The following is a 16,134-nucleotide window of genomic DNA, read 5'->3' on the forward strand; positions in this document are numbered from 1 at the left end:
AAATGCTTCTCTATATCATATCAGAAAAACAGAATTAAAAGAGAACTCTTTTAAGGTTAAATTTAATTGCAGAAGGGAATACTTTTCTGACAGGTGTTTTAATATCCTCCCCAAAGTTTTCTATAATTACTGGAACTGTGAGCCCCAAGCTAGCCTGTAGGCAAGGCCAAATAAGGAGGAAATTCCATCTCTTGTCTCCTACTATGTAGAAAACTGGACTGTACGAAAACAATGGGGAGAAGGCGAAGATGCATAAAGTGAAAAAGGAGACAAGAGGAGGAAAGTGGGTATACACTCTCAGCCACGAACTGGAGGTGGCCCTATGCCCTTCTAACATTTCTGTCCTGAGCAAAAAAGAACTCAGGGAGTCCAAGGAAAACTTCAAGAAAGAAAAGAAAAGGAATCAGAGAGAAGCCAAACAAAATCCAAGGGCACGTGGCACACTCAATCAACAGTCTTTCCTCAATATACTAGAGACTAACCACTGGGCCTTATTTAAACTTCCAGTATTAACTAGAATGGATGAGCAGTAATCTGTGACAGTGAGTAAGTATAAGTGTCTGTGAATGTGTCTCTGTATTTGTGTTGGGAATGTGGGCAGGGGACAAACAGGAAGGAGGGAGAACCTAAAGCTCTAGCTCTACATCACGGAATTAACCTTAACTCCTTTTCCTTATTTACCACATCCTATCCAACTGTGTTCCTGAGTATTTCTTAAGTTCATCCATTTCTATAATATTCATATAGTACTCACTATAATCCAAGCATTCTTGGATTATTCTAAGTGCTTTATATAAACTTACTTAATTCTCAGAACTATCTGATTAGGTGGATCCAACTACTCTCTCCATTTTCCATATAAGAAAACTGAGTCCTAGGATGATTAAGGAACCTGTTTAAGGTCACAGCACTGTTTAATGGTGGCATCAGAAGAATTCCAACCTGTGCTGGATTCCATGTTCTTAATTGCTATATGCAACTATACTGCCTTACTTAGTATCTTTGGTGAATATTAAACACTTGCCAGGCACCATTCTAGCCTCCGAGGATACATTAGTCAATAAATAAAATCCGTGACCTTCGAGGTTAAAATCTCACAACTGGCACTCAAAGGCAAAAATAACCTACTTAAACCAAAAAATTGACCATGTTACTCTTGTACCTCAAGCGTTTGATACTTCCCACTACAGATAGCAGGAAGTTTAAGCTCACTGACAACACGGCATACTAAGCTTCTATGATTTGACCTTATACTAATGCACCTCTCCAGCTTCCTCTTATCATGGGACTCCCATCCTTCACATCTTAATCCAGTAACTTTTTCTCTGCTCAGAGGTCATTGAATTCAACAGGGTGATTCATATACCCAGTCTTTACTCTTTTTTGTTTTCTCTATCTAAAATTCTTCTTTCTCTTCCTCCCTCTTTCTACCCATTTATCAACTCCTACTGATATTATAGCCTTAGTCTAGTATATCTGTCTTTAAAAAACTTTCCAGGGCCTACTTAAACCAGGTGAGTTGCCCTATTTTATACAGCACATGAAAATTCTATACTTACCACTATTAGAGCATTAGCCAACCTGAACTGTAATTATCTGAGTGTTTCTTGAGGATAAGGCTTATTTTATAACTATATACCAAAAAGTTGTCAATGCTTCCTTCACAATAGTATTCTGCCCTTATAAAAATGGTATTATGTCTACTGCTTGTAAATTATTTTAATGGCTACATAGGTTGCCTTTTAGCTTTATTCAAGTTTTGACAGAATCACAGTGACACCGACTTCTTTGCTGAGACCAACAGGTTTAAGGTAGAGTAGGTATATGTGCAGTGATAACCCATTTTCAGATTGATAGAAAATATGGAAGGTGAGAAAAATAGCAGCCTAATGAAACATAAGAGAAATTAATGAACCAATATCTGAAAGTATGCTGATATTGTCTCCTAAATTCTCTGTTTGCATAATATAAAGCTCATATAACTAAAAAATTTAAGTTCTTTCATCTTATTTAAATTGTTTACATGGTAATTTATTCATGAGGAATTTATGTAAGAATGATACAGAACAAATAAACAGAACTACATTTCCCAAGCTGTCCAATAACTCATAAAAATAAATGAGTCTTCTTCATCCCTGTGGTTTTATTAGGGACCACATTATGGTCCTATGTCTGACATCCTGCCAAGACCTTATCTATCCTCACTTGGATTATGTCTCACTTAGTATCCTCAAAGTTACCACATTACTACCTTAGCTTTTTCTGAGTTCCCACTCAGGTAATGTTAGAGTTTTTAACACTTAGGCAGTATACAGGTACTGAGTGTTATGAACCCTAAAAACAAATCACAGGCTCTAAATACAAAAATAGAGGGATGCCAGGTTGGCTCAGCAGTTAAGCATCTGCCCTCAGGGCGTGATCCTGGAGTCCTGGGATCGAGTCCCATATTGGGCTCCCTGCATGGAGCCTGCTTCTCCCTCTGCCTATGTCTCTGCCTTTCTTTTTCTTTGTGTCTCTCATGAACAAATAAATAAAATCTTTAAAATAAACAAATAAAGTTACCAAAAAAATTCATGAGTCACTACATTTCCAAATAACATTACATCAATATTAATTATAATATCTATAAAATTTTCATTACATTTGAAAACAATTTATAGACTAGATTTTTCTCAGAGGACCATTTCTAAATATGTACAATTATCAATAGTACATTAAATAATTACAAAAGTGATTTACATAGAGTTTTCATACAAGAAATTCCACTCCTACATATACACCCAAGAGAAAACACGGCCACACAAAAACTTGAACACAAATGTTCATAGCAACATTATTCATAAAGGCCAAAAAGCAGAAATTAACTCAAACATCTATCAACAGATAAATGGATAAATAAAATGCAGTATATATCCACACAATGAATTATTATTCTGCAATATAAGAGAATGAAGTACTGATAGACGTTACAAAATGGATAAATCTCAAAAACACACTAAGTGAATGAAGTTGCTCAAAAAAAGGTCATCTGAGTGCCTTCTATACTATACATGTTATATATTCAAGTATTACTAACCTTCAACCTGCAAGTCAGCAAAATCCAGACTGTAGAAAACTACTGGATAATCAGATTTCCTCAATAAACTATGCACGCATGTAAGAGAGAAGAGAAAAAGAGAGACGGAGAGAGAGACATACAGGGGGAATTTAAGATAGACTAAAAGCACATTAATCAGTTACAATATGACCTTGTTCGGATGCAAGATTTAAGGTCTTCTATATTAAGTTATGATAACCCTGGAACCTTGAACAATGTTGGGATTTTTGATGACCTTAAATAAGTAATTTTTATACTTTTTAAAATGATAATTACAAAATGAGTTTTTTTTTTTTAAATGAGAATCCTTATCTATTAGGGTCATATTCCAAAATATTTATGAATGTAATAAAATGCTGAGATATGCTTCAAAATTAATAGCTTGTTTATGAAATAGTAATTGTGTAGGATGAGTGACAAGTACATGTGGGTTTATTACACTATTCATTTTTTTGTATACATTTACAATTTTCCAAAGGAAAAGGGTAAAAATCCTTCTCTTCATCATCATTAATAGTTTCATAAACATGGGATGGCGGAAGTACATAAAAGAAATAAGAAAACTTAAAAAAGAAAAAGATATTAATCTAAGAGATCCAATATGCAAACAATATGCATCCTAAGAAAATCAGAAGAGGTAATTATCAAAAAAAAAAAAAAAATTGCCCTACAACTGAAGAACATGAGTTTTCCAATTAAAAAGTCTACACAATACCCAGAATATTTTATTTTAAAAATAAATAGCAGGCACCTCTTTTTGGCATATTAAAACACTGAGGATAAAGAAAAGATTCCAAAGTTTTCAGAAAAGAAGACCAGGTTACAGCAAACTCTAAGTTGGAAAGTCTTTCTTTTTATGTATATTTACACTGGAAGCTGAAAGGTAATATAAAAGCTATGCCTTCAAAATTTTCAGGGAAAATGACTAACCACCTAGAATTCTCTATCAAGAGTGATATCAACTAACTGCCCAAGCAGCCTTTTTTCACAGGAAAATAGAAGGTATATTCCATCAGGAGAGAATGAAACAAAGACTTGGGATCCCAGAAACAGAGGGATCTAACAAAACAGTAACAGGAATTTTCAGAATAGGTATGCGGGGTTTAAAAACAATCTGTCGAGATAAGACACAGAAGACAGAGCTATCCAGGGGAGTTATCCCCAAGAAAATGGGAAAGGAAGAACTAATAGACTGTTTTCAGGTGTCAACAAACTTTTCTTGTAAAGGAATAAATACTTTAGGCTTTGAGAGCCATTCTGTCTGTTACAACTAATTCAATTCTGTCACTGCAGCACAAAAGTAGCCACAGACAAGAAGTAAATGGATGAGCATGGTTGTGTTCCAATAAAACTTTATTTACAAAAAAACAAGGAGAAAAAAAAAAAAAAACAAAAACAAAAAAACAAGGAGAGGGAAGGATTTGGCCTGTGGGCCATATTCTTGCCTGGACTCCCCCAGTACATGATATGTTTGGACAATGCAAGGAGTTAGCAGCTCTGGTGGAGAACTGGGGGATAATTTAGGTAGATTACATTAAAAACCAAGCAAAAGGGCAGCCCCGGTGGCTCAGCGGTTTAGCACTACCTTCAGCCCAGGGTGTGATCCTGGAGACCCAGGATCGAGTCCCAGTCCCATGTCAGACTCCCTACATGGAGCCTGCTTCTCCCTCTGCCTGTGTCTCTGCCTCTCTCTCTCTCTCTCTCTCTCTCTCTGTGTCTCTCATGAATAAATAAATGAATAAAATCTTTAAGAACCAAGCAAAAGATTAAGCAAATATTTCCTAGTTATGAAACAGAAAGCCTGAATCCTATAAGAAAAAAGTGATTAAAAATTGGTCTTCATCATAGTTAACAACTTCTGGTCCTAGAACAATGCTGACAAGAAAATAATAAACATACAGTAAAGGTAGTGGATTACTGCTTATACAGCTAATTATAAAGGTTAAAAAGAAGTAGCAAAACTAACTATGATAATTAGTTAAGCAATATACAGAATAAAATAATATAAAACATGACTTCAAAAACTTAGTTTGTGGGGAGTAAAAATGTAGAACTTTAGAACACACTCAATCTTAAGTTGTTATCAACTTAAAACAGTTATAAATATAAATTGTTATATGTAAGGCTCCTGCTAACCAAAAGCAAAACAAAAGATATACAAAGATATAGAAAAAGGAATTTAAGCATACCAGTAAAGAAAGTCATCAAACCACAAAGGGAGAGAGCAAAGAAAGAAAGGAACAAAGAGGAGTACAAAACAGCGAGAGAACAATGAACAAAATGGCAGTAAATGCATCCCTATCAATTCCTTTAGACGTAAATGGACACAACTCTCCAATCAAAACACAGAGTGAGGGATCCCTGGGTGGCGCAGCGGTTTGGCGCCTGCCTTTGGCCCAGGGCGCGATCCTGGAGACCCGGGATCGAATCCCACGTCGGGCTCCCTGCATGGAGCCTGCTTCTTGCTCTGCCTGTGTCTCTGCCTCTCTCTCTCCCTCTCTGTGACTATCATGAATAAATAAATAAAATCTTTAAAAAAAAAAAAAAAACACAAAACTACCAAATTATGACTTTATATTTCACTACTGGCAAAACTTTGGCCATTCTAAAAATTACCAATAATATAACAGTGGCACCTAAATTAATTTCAGGTAAGTCAATATACCATAATTAGTTTTTTAAATGAATTTAGTGGCTTAAAACAGGTTATCTAATTAATATAACTTGAAATAAAATACTTAAGGCCCAATACAAAACATTATTAACTTTGTAGTATTTTCCATTTCCATAGGAAATGTTACTCTACTACACACTAAAAATGCTACTGTCATTTCATATGAAAATAAGCTCCAAGACTACATCTAAAAAATTTCATCTTACTGGTATTCAAATAAGTAAGCCATTAGATAAGCGAAAAGATATCTTTACTGTTTGGATGAGGCATGGGATACAATGGTTTTTGTTGCAGTAAGATTTGATGCACAGAGCTCTAAGTACTCCATAAATGTCACTTCCATCATGTTTAAAAAAAAAAAAAAAGGACTAAGTAGAGGAAAAACAGTAAAAAGAAATACAGTATTCTCTCATTGATCTCAGCTGGCAAAATGTGTACTGCAGGAAGAAAAACCTTAAGTCTCAAAAAAAAAGGGAGGAGGATGGTGGGGAGTAAAGAATGTATTTATGCTGGAATCCCTGGGTGGCTCAGCGGTTTGGCACCTGCCTTTGGCCCGGGGCGTGATCCTGGAGTCCCGGGATCAGGTCCCACGTCGGGCTTCCTGCATGGAGCCTGCTTCTCCCTCTGCCTGTGTCTCTGCCTCTCTCTCTCTGTGTCTTTCATGAATAAATAAATAAATAAAATCTTAAAAAAAAAAAACTGAAAAAAAAAAAGAATGTATTTATGCTACAGTAAGTTATAGAAGGGAAGTGCTTCTAAAATAAACCCACCTGACCAGAATTAAAGACTTTTCTCAGATTCTCCCAAGTCTGTACAGTCCCAAGTACAGACTGTACTTTTTTTCAAGTTTTCACATCGCTCTTAACAGCATGAAGTTTAATGTCCTTTTTACTTCCTCACTTTTTTTCTTAATAATTTAGGCAAGGAATTTAAGACACCAACCAGCCTTTAAAAGAAAGAAAAGGAAAAAAAGAAAAGAAAAGAAAAGAAAAACCATTCTCATATACCTATCTTGAATGCGTTAGAGAACCTCAATTTGTCTAACTCCCTGATAGGTAGGCAAGCTCACACTGGCATGCATACTAGACAAAGCTGTGACCAACCAGCCTTTTCACAAATAATTACAACATATTGAGCACATTCTTCCTAGGTCTGATTTTCTACCCAAACATTAAAAAGTTACCTGAATCATCTTGTCCTTGCACTACCCAAAGAATTGCAATATTTGCTATCCTATTCCTTTGAGAGCTAAGTTAAATCACATATATTTTAAAAATCTTGGATTTAAGGGGTGCCTTGGTGGCTCAGATGGTTAAGCGTCTGCCTGCAGCTGAGGTCAATATCCTATAGTCCTGGGATCAAGCCCCAGTCTTCCTCCTCAGTGGGGAGTTTGCTTCTCCCTTTCCTTCTGCCTCTCCCCCTGTTCATGCCCCCCACCCCCTGTTTCATATGAATAAAATCTTTTTTTTTTAAATCTTGGATTTTAATCTTTTCTTTTCTCACAAGTATAGGCTAAGATGCTAAGATTAACAGTAATCTGCTTTATCTAAATTGTTTGTTACAAGTTACATTGCCTTTATGGAGGGAATCACATACTAATCAGTTTCTACTGGTTTATTGGCTATACTAAAATTCAGAGTCCTTGCTTCATCTTTCAATTCTTATCAACTTTATTTATCACTACTTCTCAACTAGTCCTTTTTTCCAGATAAATTAATATACTTGTGAGCTCCTAGATATTAATTCCCACTCAAGTCCTGGCACAGCTATAGAAGACACAGACATGAGACACCTGGGTGGTTTAGCGGTTGAGCATCTGCCTTTGGCTCAGGTCATGATCCTGGAGTCCTGGGATCGAGTTCCACCATCGGGCTCCCCACATGGAGCCTGCTTCTCCCTCTGCCTGTGTCTCTGCCTCTCTCTCTCTCTGTCTCTCATGAATAAATAAATAAAATCTTAAAAAAAAAAAAAAAGACGACACAGGCATGGGAGAATAAGAAAAGGTGATACAGCTATGGCAGATTACACATCAACTTTGCTGACCATTTCCTGTTTAAAATTCCAAAAACAGCATGGACAACAGAATCCCATTTTTTCAGACAAGTGTCCCCTAAGGTAAAGAATAAAGACAATCCAGTGGCACGTGGGTGGCTCAGTTCAGTAGAGCATATGACTTTTTTTTAAAGATCTTATTTATTCATTCGAGACAGAGAGATACAAAGAACAGGAGCAAGGAGGGAGGCAGAGGAAGGAGAAGCAGACTCCCAACTGAGCCAGGAGCCCGATATGGGGCTGGATCCCAGGACCTGGAGATCATGACCTGAGCAGAAAGCAGAGGTTTAACCATCTGAGCGCCCTGAGCATGTGACTCTTGATGTCAAGGTCAACTCTTGATCTCAGGTCAAGAGTTCAAGCCCCACACCAGGGAGCTAGAGTTTACTTTAAAAAAGAAAAAAAATGAGAAAGAAAGAGGGGAAGGAAAGAAGGAAGGCAGGAAAATACTGGTCTCAAAAATGAAAAGGTATCAATCAAGAGACTAATATTCTAAATTGGCTCTGTCAAGGACAGTATGATCTTAGGCTAGTTGCTATTTCATTTTCCCCATCAGCATAACATAAAAACAGTATAAAAAAACAATATACACAAATACATTTCAAGTTTGCTGGGCAATCCTAAATTTACGTGGTTTTATTTTCTACACTTCTCTATAATTTAAATTTTCCATCCAGGCTTTTGAATCTAATGAAGACTGACTGCTGTACCACTGCTGCAATCTTTATGCCTTTACTGTTTCTCATACTTTATTCCCATATTGTCTATCAAAAAGGCTCTCTTTCATTCTATTTTTCTCATAAGCAGTTCATTTTAATGTTCACCTGTTCCAGATAGGAAAAAAATACAATTCCTTTCATCATAATGCCACACAATTTCCTTAATCCTCAATTACCTTCTTTATAACTGCTTTTTTAGCCCTCTAAAATTTAACTTCCAAGCTAGTCAAACATAAAAGTGCCAACATAAAGCTATCTACCGATAATCCACACAAAATACATTGCCCTTACATTATATGTAAAAATTAACTCAAAATGGAAGAAAGATCTATACTTACGATCCAAACAAATAAAAATGGGAAACTGATAGAAGAAAACACAGGGGTAAAAGCTTTGTGACATCAGATTTAGCACTGATTTCTTGGATATGATACCAAAAACACAAACAAAAGAAAACATAGATGATTGGTCTTCATCAAAACTTAACTTTCATGCATCAGAGGACACTATCAAGAGTGAGAAGGCAATCCACTGAATGAGAGAAAAACATTTACATTTCACATGTCTAAAGAGTGATTAATATCCAGAGTATATGGGCAGGCCCAGTGGCTTAGCGGTTTAGCACCAACTTTGGCCCAGGGCGTGATCCTGGAGACCCAGGATCAAGTCCCATGTCGGGCTCCCTGCATGGTGCCTGTTTCTCCCTCTGCCTGTGTCTCTGCCTCTCTCTGTGTGTGTCTCATGAATAAATAAATAAAATCTTTAAGAAAAAAATATCCAGAGTATATAAAAAATACCTTAACAACAACACATTTTTAAGTGGGCAAAGATCCTAAATAGACATTTCTCCAAAGATAAATGGCCAACAAGCACATGAAAAGGTGCTCAACATCACAAGTCATTAGGGAAAATGTATTTCCAAACTACAATGAGATAACAATTCACACCCAGTAAGATGTCTATTATCACAACAAGCAAACAAACATAAAATGGAAAATAGCTAATGTTGCTGAGGATGTGGAGAAACTGGAATCCTTGTGTAATGCTGGTGGGAATGTAAATGGTGCAGCCATCATGGAAAACATTTCAGCAGGTCCTCAAAAAACTAAATACAAAATTAATAGAAGAGAGCACCAATTGCTCTTCCTGGTGTATACCCAAAGGAAATGAAAAGCAGGGAATGGGAAAGATACTAGCTCCAACATTCACTACAGCATTATTCCCAGTAGCCAAAAGGTGGACAGAACTCAATGTAGTACACATAAAAGGAATATTAATAATTCATAACAATGGAGTAAATCCTGATACATGGTACAACATGGATGAACCCCCAAAACATATGTCAAATAAGATAAGCCAGACACAAAAGAACAAATACTGTATGATCCTCCTTTTATAAGGTAACAAAGGAGATAAATTCATAAAAGCAAAAAGTAGACTACAGGTTAACAGGTGCTGGCAGGAGAGGCAATGGGGAGTTATTGCTCAATGGTTGCAGTTTCTATCTGGAATAATGAAAAGTTCTGAAATAGAGATGATAGTTGTGAAGACATTTTAAGTACAATTACTGCTAGTGAACTGTACACTTAAAAATGGTTAAAATGGGAAATTCTCTTATGTGTGGTTTACCACAATTTAAAAAAAAAATACAAAAAAGGTACTATTCTTCTAAGTGTTTAAAATCCAGATCGTATGGACAACAAGTTCTGATGCAAAGTAAAGTATCTGAATCTCAGTGCAGAATAATCTCTAGAGAATTTTAAATGTGAGACGCCTGGGTGGCTCAGCTGTTGGGCAACTGTCTTCAGGGTGTGATCCCAGGGACCCAGACTGAGTTCCGCATCAGGCTCCACAGGCAACCTGCTTCTCCTTCTGCCTATGTCTCTGTTCTCTCTCTCTGTTCTCTCTCTCTCTCTCTCTCTCTCTCTCTCTCATGAATAAATAAAATCTTTTTTAAAAGTTTTTTAATGTAATTAAAACTTAAAACTATGAGACAAAATGTGATTACTTTTGGTTTATACAGACTTTTACCAAATATAAGAAATATTTTAAAAGATAGCTTAACATGTTTAAGGTTCAGGACTATTTGGGGATCTTCTTGCTATATTCATTATTCTGGTAACTTCGTCCTACTTATGTGACTATTAGGACTCTAAGAAAAGTATGCTCTATTTTTCACTGTCGGAAAATATTTGGAAATAAAGGGGGACAGCTAGCATAAACTCTACAGCGTTTGGAATCAGAGCTATCAGTATGAACTCATGGTTTTTAATACATACACATATAAATAAAAAGACGCAGAAATAAACATGGATGCTTGCATATGTGTGGATTAACGTGTATACACATGTATTTCTAGCTCTGTCTGCTGAGAAGGCCTAGGAACAATGACACCTCAGTAGCAATAAACACACATCACATCCAGATCTTGGTTTCTAAATATCATTCTCCAATAGAAGGAACCAAAACTCCTTGGACAAGTGATTGATTCCAGCGTCTCACCAGAGAAACACGAGATGAAACTGGAAAATGTTATCATGCCAGAAAAGAAGAGCTTTCCTAAAGAAAAGAGAATGGGAGCATGTTGAAAAGACAAAGAGCCAACCTGAAGACCGTACCTGGAACAATCTGAGCAGCAAAATAATGACAGCATTAGATTATAAACCATAGAATAAAACAAATATCTGTAACTCAATATTGATATAAACAAATTACTAAATAAATAAATAAGAAAGGACAGTTATTCCTTCCAGAAAAATTCCAATTAATAAATGTAGAAGAATAAATGAGAAAAATAAAATCACTGTCAAGTGAACAACACTGTAATTGTTACAGGCAAGATCTACCAAAGAATACTGAAAACAAGTGGGCAAAGGTTTGAGCACAGGGGTGGTATCTATACAGTTTCAAAGAATCTCCCCCAAGATATCTTATAATTACAAAGAGAAAAATAGTGACAAGTAGAGAAATTTAACAGACATGACATCCACCACATGAGAATTAACATCATCTTGAATAGGATATACTGACACCCTGTACTCAACATTAGTAATGTTGAGTCCTACACATTACACCCAATATTACTTCTGCAGTATTTCTGACAAAAACGCAGAACTTCAATAAATCAAGAAAATATCAGACAAACCCAAAAGGAGAGACATTCTACAAAATAAATGACCACACACCTGTCACAAGTGTGAAGGCCATGAAAGATGAGAAAAAACTACCACAGATCAGATAAGACTAGGAAGATGAATCCTGAAAGACAAAAAGGATGTTACTGGAAAAACTGGAGAAATTCAAATAAGGTCTATAGTTAATAGTATTGTACCAATGTTAATTTCCTGGTTGCATAAGTTATTAACACTAGGGAAAGCTGAGTGAAAGGTACCTGGGTACCTGGGTAAAGGTTTCAAAACTTTAAAAAAAAAATTTTTTTTTAAGTATCCTATACATTCTCTCCCTTAACTGAGTTAAAAGTTGAGAAATTCAAGAGGTATTTACATAGGGTAAAGTCAATATTTCATCATTTGAAAACAAACTTCATTGAAACAAGGCTTAAGTCATTAAGAGATACTTATTATGTATTTACAGGTGCTAGAGATGTTGCCTTCAAGAAACTTACAGCTGATAAGAGAAACAAAAACGATGAATTGTCAAACTCCTTGATAAAAAATTCTGACACATACAATCGGGCTATAATCCAATGATTAAATAATAAGAGTAACATCATTAATGATATTAAAGGACATAAATGAAAATCATTTAGATAACTAAAATCTTCAAATAGAACATTAACACCTATATATTTACAGAATTTAAGTTAGCTTAACACACTCACTACACATAATTCATGATAGTCTTATACACAGTAGTGTCTAATGCTTCAGAAATTACTATTAATAATTTTTCATCAAAGGTATTTCTCCAACCTAAAAACTAGTTGCTTACTATCTCCAGCAAAACAGAATATCAGAGAATTAAAGATAACAAAAATGACCACAAAAATCAAACTGAACTAAACAATTCTTAAATCAGGAACAATCTCAGAAAGAAACCGGTAGATAAATTTACGTAGCAAGTCACTGGCTGAAGACAGCAAACTGAAAATCAAAATGTCAACCAATATAGAAAGCATTATAAATTCAGTAAAAAATATTCCATCTCCCCTCCTTCAAGTAGATCAATCAACCGAGTTTAATTGCACCCTAAAAAGTTGTAGCAGATGCTAACAATCTTAATACTACTCATTGTCTCAAAACTTTTAAGGATCAAAAGACTTACAGTGTCCTAGTATCTCCAATAAGCCTTCCCAAACACAAACTAGTAACATAGGATGACTGTAAGTATTCTTAAAGATAATAATACAAGGATTATGCTAACATCTGCAATACAATAGAAACATTACTGCTAAGATTCAAACCCAGGCCAAAAGCCAGATCACTCTGAATAGATATTTTGATTAACTGATTCCTGAGCAAAGATTGAATCATAAATCTCAAGTATCAATAGCTAGTCATAAAATCTCCCAACATTCCAAATTTCTGCCTGTTTTTTCTAGATTTAACAATAACCAGTCAAAAGTCTTTATAATATTAAGATTCCAGGGCTGATCCTGTCATCAATTTTCTTGAATTTAATTGACAGTATATACATGAAAACACTGCTTTCAATTATAATCAGACATTTTTCCAGTGTATAAAGAGAACAGGCAGATAAGAAAGGTAGAGCACAAAAGAAACAGTGCAAACTTTTCTAAGAAGTCTCACAAAAAGTAACAGCTCTTTAAACAACTCCACATCTGTAAGTCCAAAACTCAGAGAACAGGTATCAACTTAGAAAATGTTGGGCTAAAAAAAAAAAAAAGAAAAAAAAAGAAAAAGAAAAAGAAAAAGAAAAAGAAAAAGAAAATGTTGGGCTTACTTACTTAGTAAGAAAGCCCTTACTGCAGGGCTTTATCCACTTCTCTCTACATTCTTTCCTTGGGTGGTATCTTCCCACTTCGTAACTTAAATAGTATTTAATCCTCTAAAAAATACAAGGTGTCAAGGCAGGTGAAGTATGGTACCATTTTTGGTAAAGTCGGGAGAAGAATATGTACATATTTGATTATATGTGCATAAAATATTATCTTTGGAAAGGTATGTAGGAAAACAGGAACGCTGTTCAGCTCCACAAAAACTAGGCATAACAGGAGACAAGAAATAGGGGAGATTTTCACTCTGTACCCCATCAAACATTTTAATTCTTGCATTGTGTGAATGTAGTGTTTATTTAAAACATAAATAAACTAACATATAAGCGCTGATGACTCCCCATCTCTCTCTCTCCTCACTAGAACTGAAGTCCCATGAAGACAGAGATTTTTTTTCCCATTTTTTCACTACTATATCTCCACTGCCAGCTCCATTGCTCGTGCTTGAAAAAAACATTTGTTGAATGAATGACTTCTTAACATCTTCACTAAACTCCAGATTTGTATATTCAGTTGCCTACTTCTCATCTCCACTTGAACATCTAACAGGTCCTACTGTTAACACGTCCGATCCAACCTTATCCCCATATAACATGCTTCCCTCACCACTAGCTCATGTCAACACATAGCATTATCATCCTCCAACTGAAGCCCAAAACCCAGGAGTCACCCCTGCCCCCAACCAACCGCACCCTCAAGCAAGACACAAGTTATACTGTTAGCTCCAAAATATACTTCAAAAATCTTTAACTTGTCTCTAACACGCAGGTCACTACTCTAATTTACCACAGCCTTCTAACTGGTCTCTTTGCTGCTTTTCTCCTCTTATCCCATCTTCCCTGCTGTCAGATTGTAAATCAGCCCAGATCACTTCCAGCTTCACAAAAATTCCAATAGCTTCTCAGTGTACTTTAAGAATAAAAGCCGGGATCCCTGGGTGGCGCAGCGGTTTGGCGCCTGCCTTTGGCCCAAGGCACGATCCTGGAGACCCGGGATCAAATCCCACGTCGGGCTCCCGGTGCATGGAGCCTGCTTCTCCCTCTGCCTGTGTCTCTGCCTCATTCTCTCTCTCTCTGTGACTATCACAAATAAGTAAAAAAATAAAATAAAAAGAATAAAAGCCAAGCTCCTTGGACAGTAAGAGCTCACAAGATCTGGTGCCTGGCTAAGACCTAACCTCTTGTCCCCCCACCCTCTGGGGTCCACATGCACTGAACTTCTTTCAGTCTGCTGATCCAACCTTGGTACCACCTCTGGGAATTTCCATGCGCTGTCCCCTCAAACAGGAACACTCTTCCCTCAGACTTTCAAAGGCTAAATCCTTCTGACTTTTCGCTATCAGGTCAAAGGTCACTTCAGACAGGTCTTCCTGACCACAGCATCTGAAGGAGTCTTCTCAATCACCACAACTTCTCTTTTACCATCTCCATAGCACTAAATGGTTCTCTGAAATTACTTTTATTCCTGATGTATTATGGGTCCCTCCCCCTGCTCCCACCAGAACTGAAACTCCAGGAGGCAGAAACCATTTGTCCTGGATCCCTAATGCACACAGTAATACTGGACATACAAATCAGGTACTTAATATTTAACTGACAAATAAGGCAAAACGAACTCTAACGAATGTCTACAACATTTAACGACAAACCGGTGAGAATAAAAGACGTGGATAAACCATCGTAACTTTCAGAAAACACTGAGCATCACCAGTGAGATTATTTCAGATGCATATGAACATTCAAATACAAGGAAAAGACATTTTTCACACCCTATATTCATGCACACTGTGGAAATGTTCCCCAAACTTATAAACGGCATCTGAAAAGAAAAAAAGGCAACTCCACAAATACTGTGTACCTCTGTAATTTCACCTGTGACTCTTTCAGAAGGGTCTTCCAAACACCGTATTTGGGTAAGAGGCAAAGTAGAACTAATCTGTCTCAGAAAGGAATGTGAGACCCTGAAGGGTAGGATGTAGCTTTCTGAGTGCTTTTAAATATCTATTAGGTAGTAGTCAAGAACAAAGTGATTATTTCCCATATTTTACTTTGAATACACATATAGGGAAGATCAGAGTTCAAAGATTTTCATGCTGTCAGGTCAAACCGCCTACAGTGAAAGCTAATATTTTCAGACCCTATCTATTCTAGTTATCTCCAATATTTAAACTTCTGCGGTGCCGCCCATGAAGGGTAATAGTAATCCGGGGGGGGAAGGAGGTGACTTAACAGTAACAGCGTCCACGCACGCATCCGTGGGGCTGGGGAACGGCGCGGACCCCGGGCACCGCGGCTCTGCGGGGGCTACGGATCGCTTCTCCCCAGACCCCGGTGCTCAGACAAGTCCGGCGCGCCCGGAGGCTACTCCTCCCCACCGCTATCAATCCTCACTGTCTGCGGAAACAAAAGTGAAAACACTCGTTGCCACGCTGTTAAGGAACGGATGCCCCCCCCCACACACACACACACACCCCCAGCACAGAGCTATGTGCCCGTGAGAGCTCGTCAACAGGCCAGGAGTCCGCGCATCCTCACCTTCCCTCCTTCGGGAGAAAATGGGGCCAAAGGAGGGGCGGCCCAGGCCGGCGAGGGAGGCCGGGATCCAGCCCCGGGGTGGC

The 16,134-nt window shown here is 37.1% G+C and overlaps 1 protein-coding gene across 11 annotated transcripts in view; it reads right to left on the minus strand.

Moving 5' to 3' along the window:
- CUL2 (cullin 2) overlaps nt 1–16,134 on the minus strand; it is a 165,659-nt gene that overhangs the window by 82,425 nt on the left and 67,100 nt on the right. The window contains exon 1 of one of the 11 annotated variants that reach the window (XM_077896610.1): nt 13,470–13,570. The exons of 9 other annotated variants lie outside the window; for them this stretch is intronic. The gene's annotated coding sequence lies outside the window, so the exon portion shown is untranslated. Of the gene's footprint in view, nt 1–3,076; nt 3,145–13,469; nt 13,571–16,134 lie in introns of those variants that run through there. One more of the 11 variants, XM_077896612.1, reaches the window with a different exon arrangement.

The sequence above is a fragment of the Canis aureus genome, chromosome 5 (assembly GCF_053574225.1).
Source record: "Canis aureus isolate CA01 chromosome 5, VMU_Caureus_v.1.0, whole genome shotgun sequence".
In the NCBI taxonomy this organism is placed as follows: domain Eukaryota; kingdom Metazoa; phylum Chordata; class Mammalia; order Carnivora; family Canidae; genus Canis; species Canis aureus.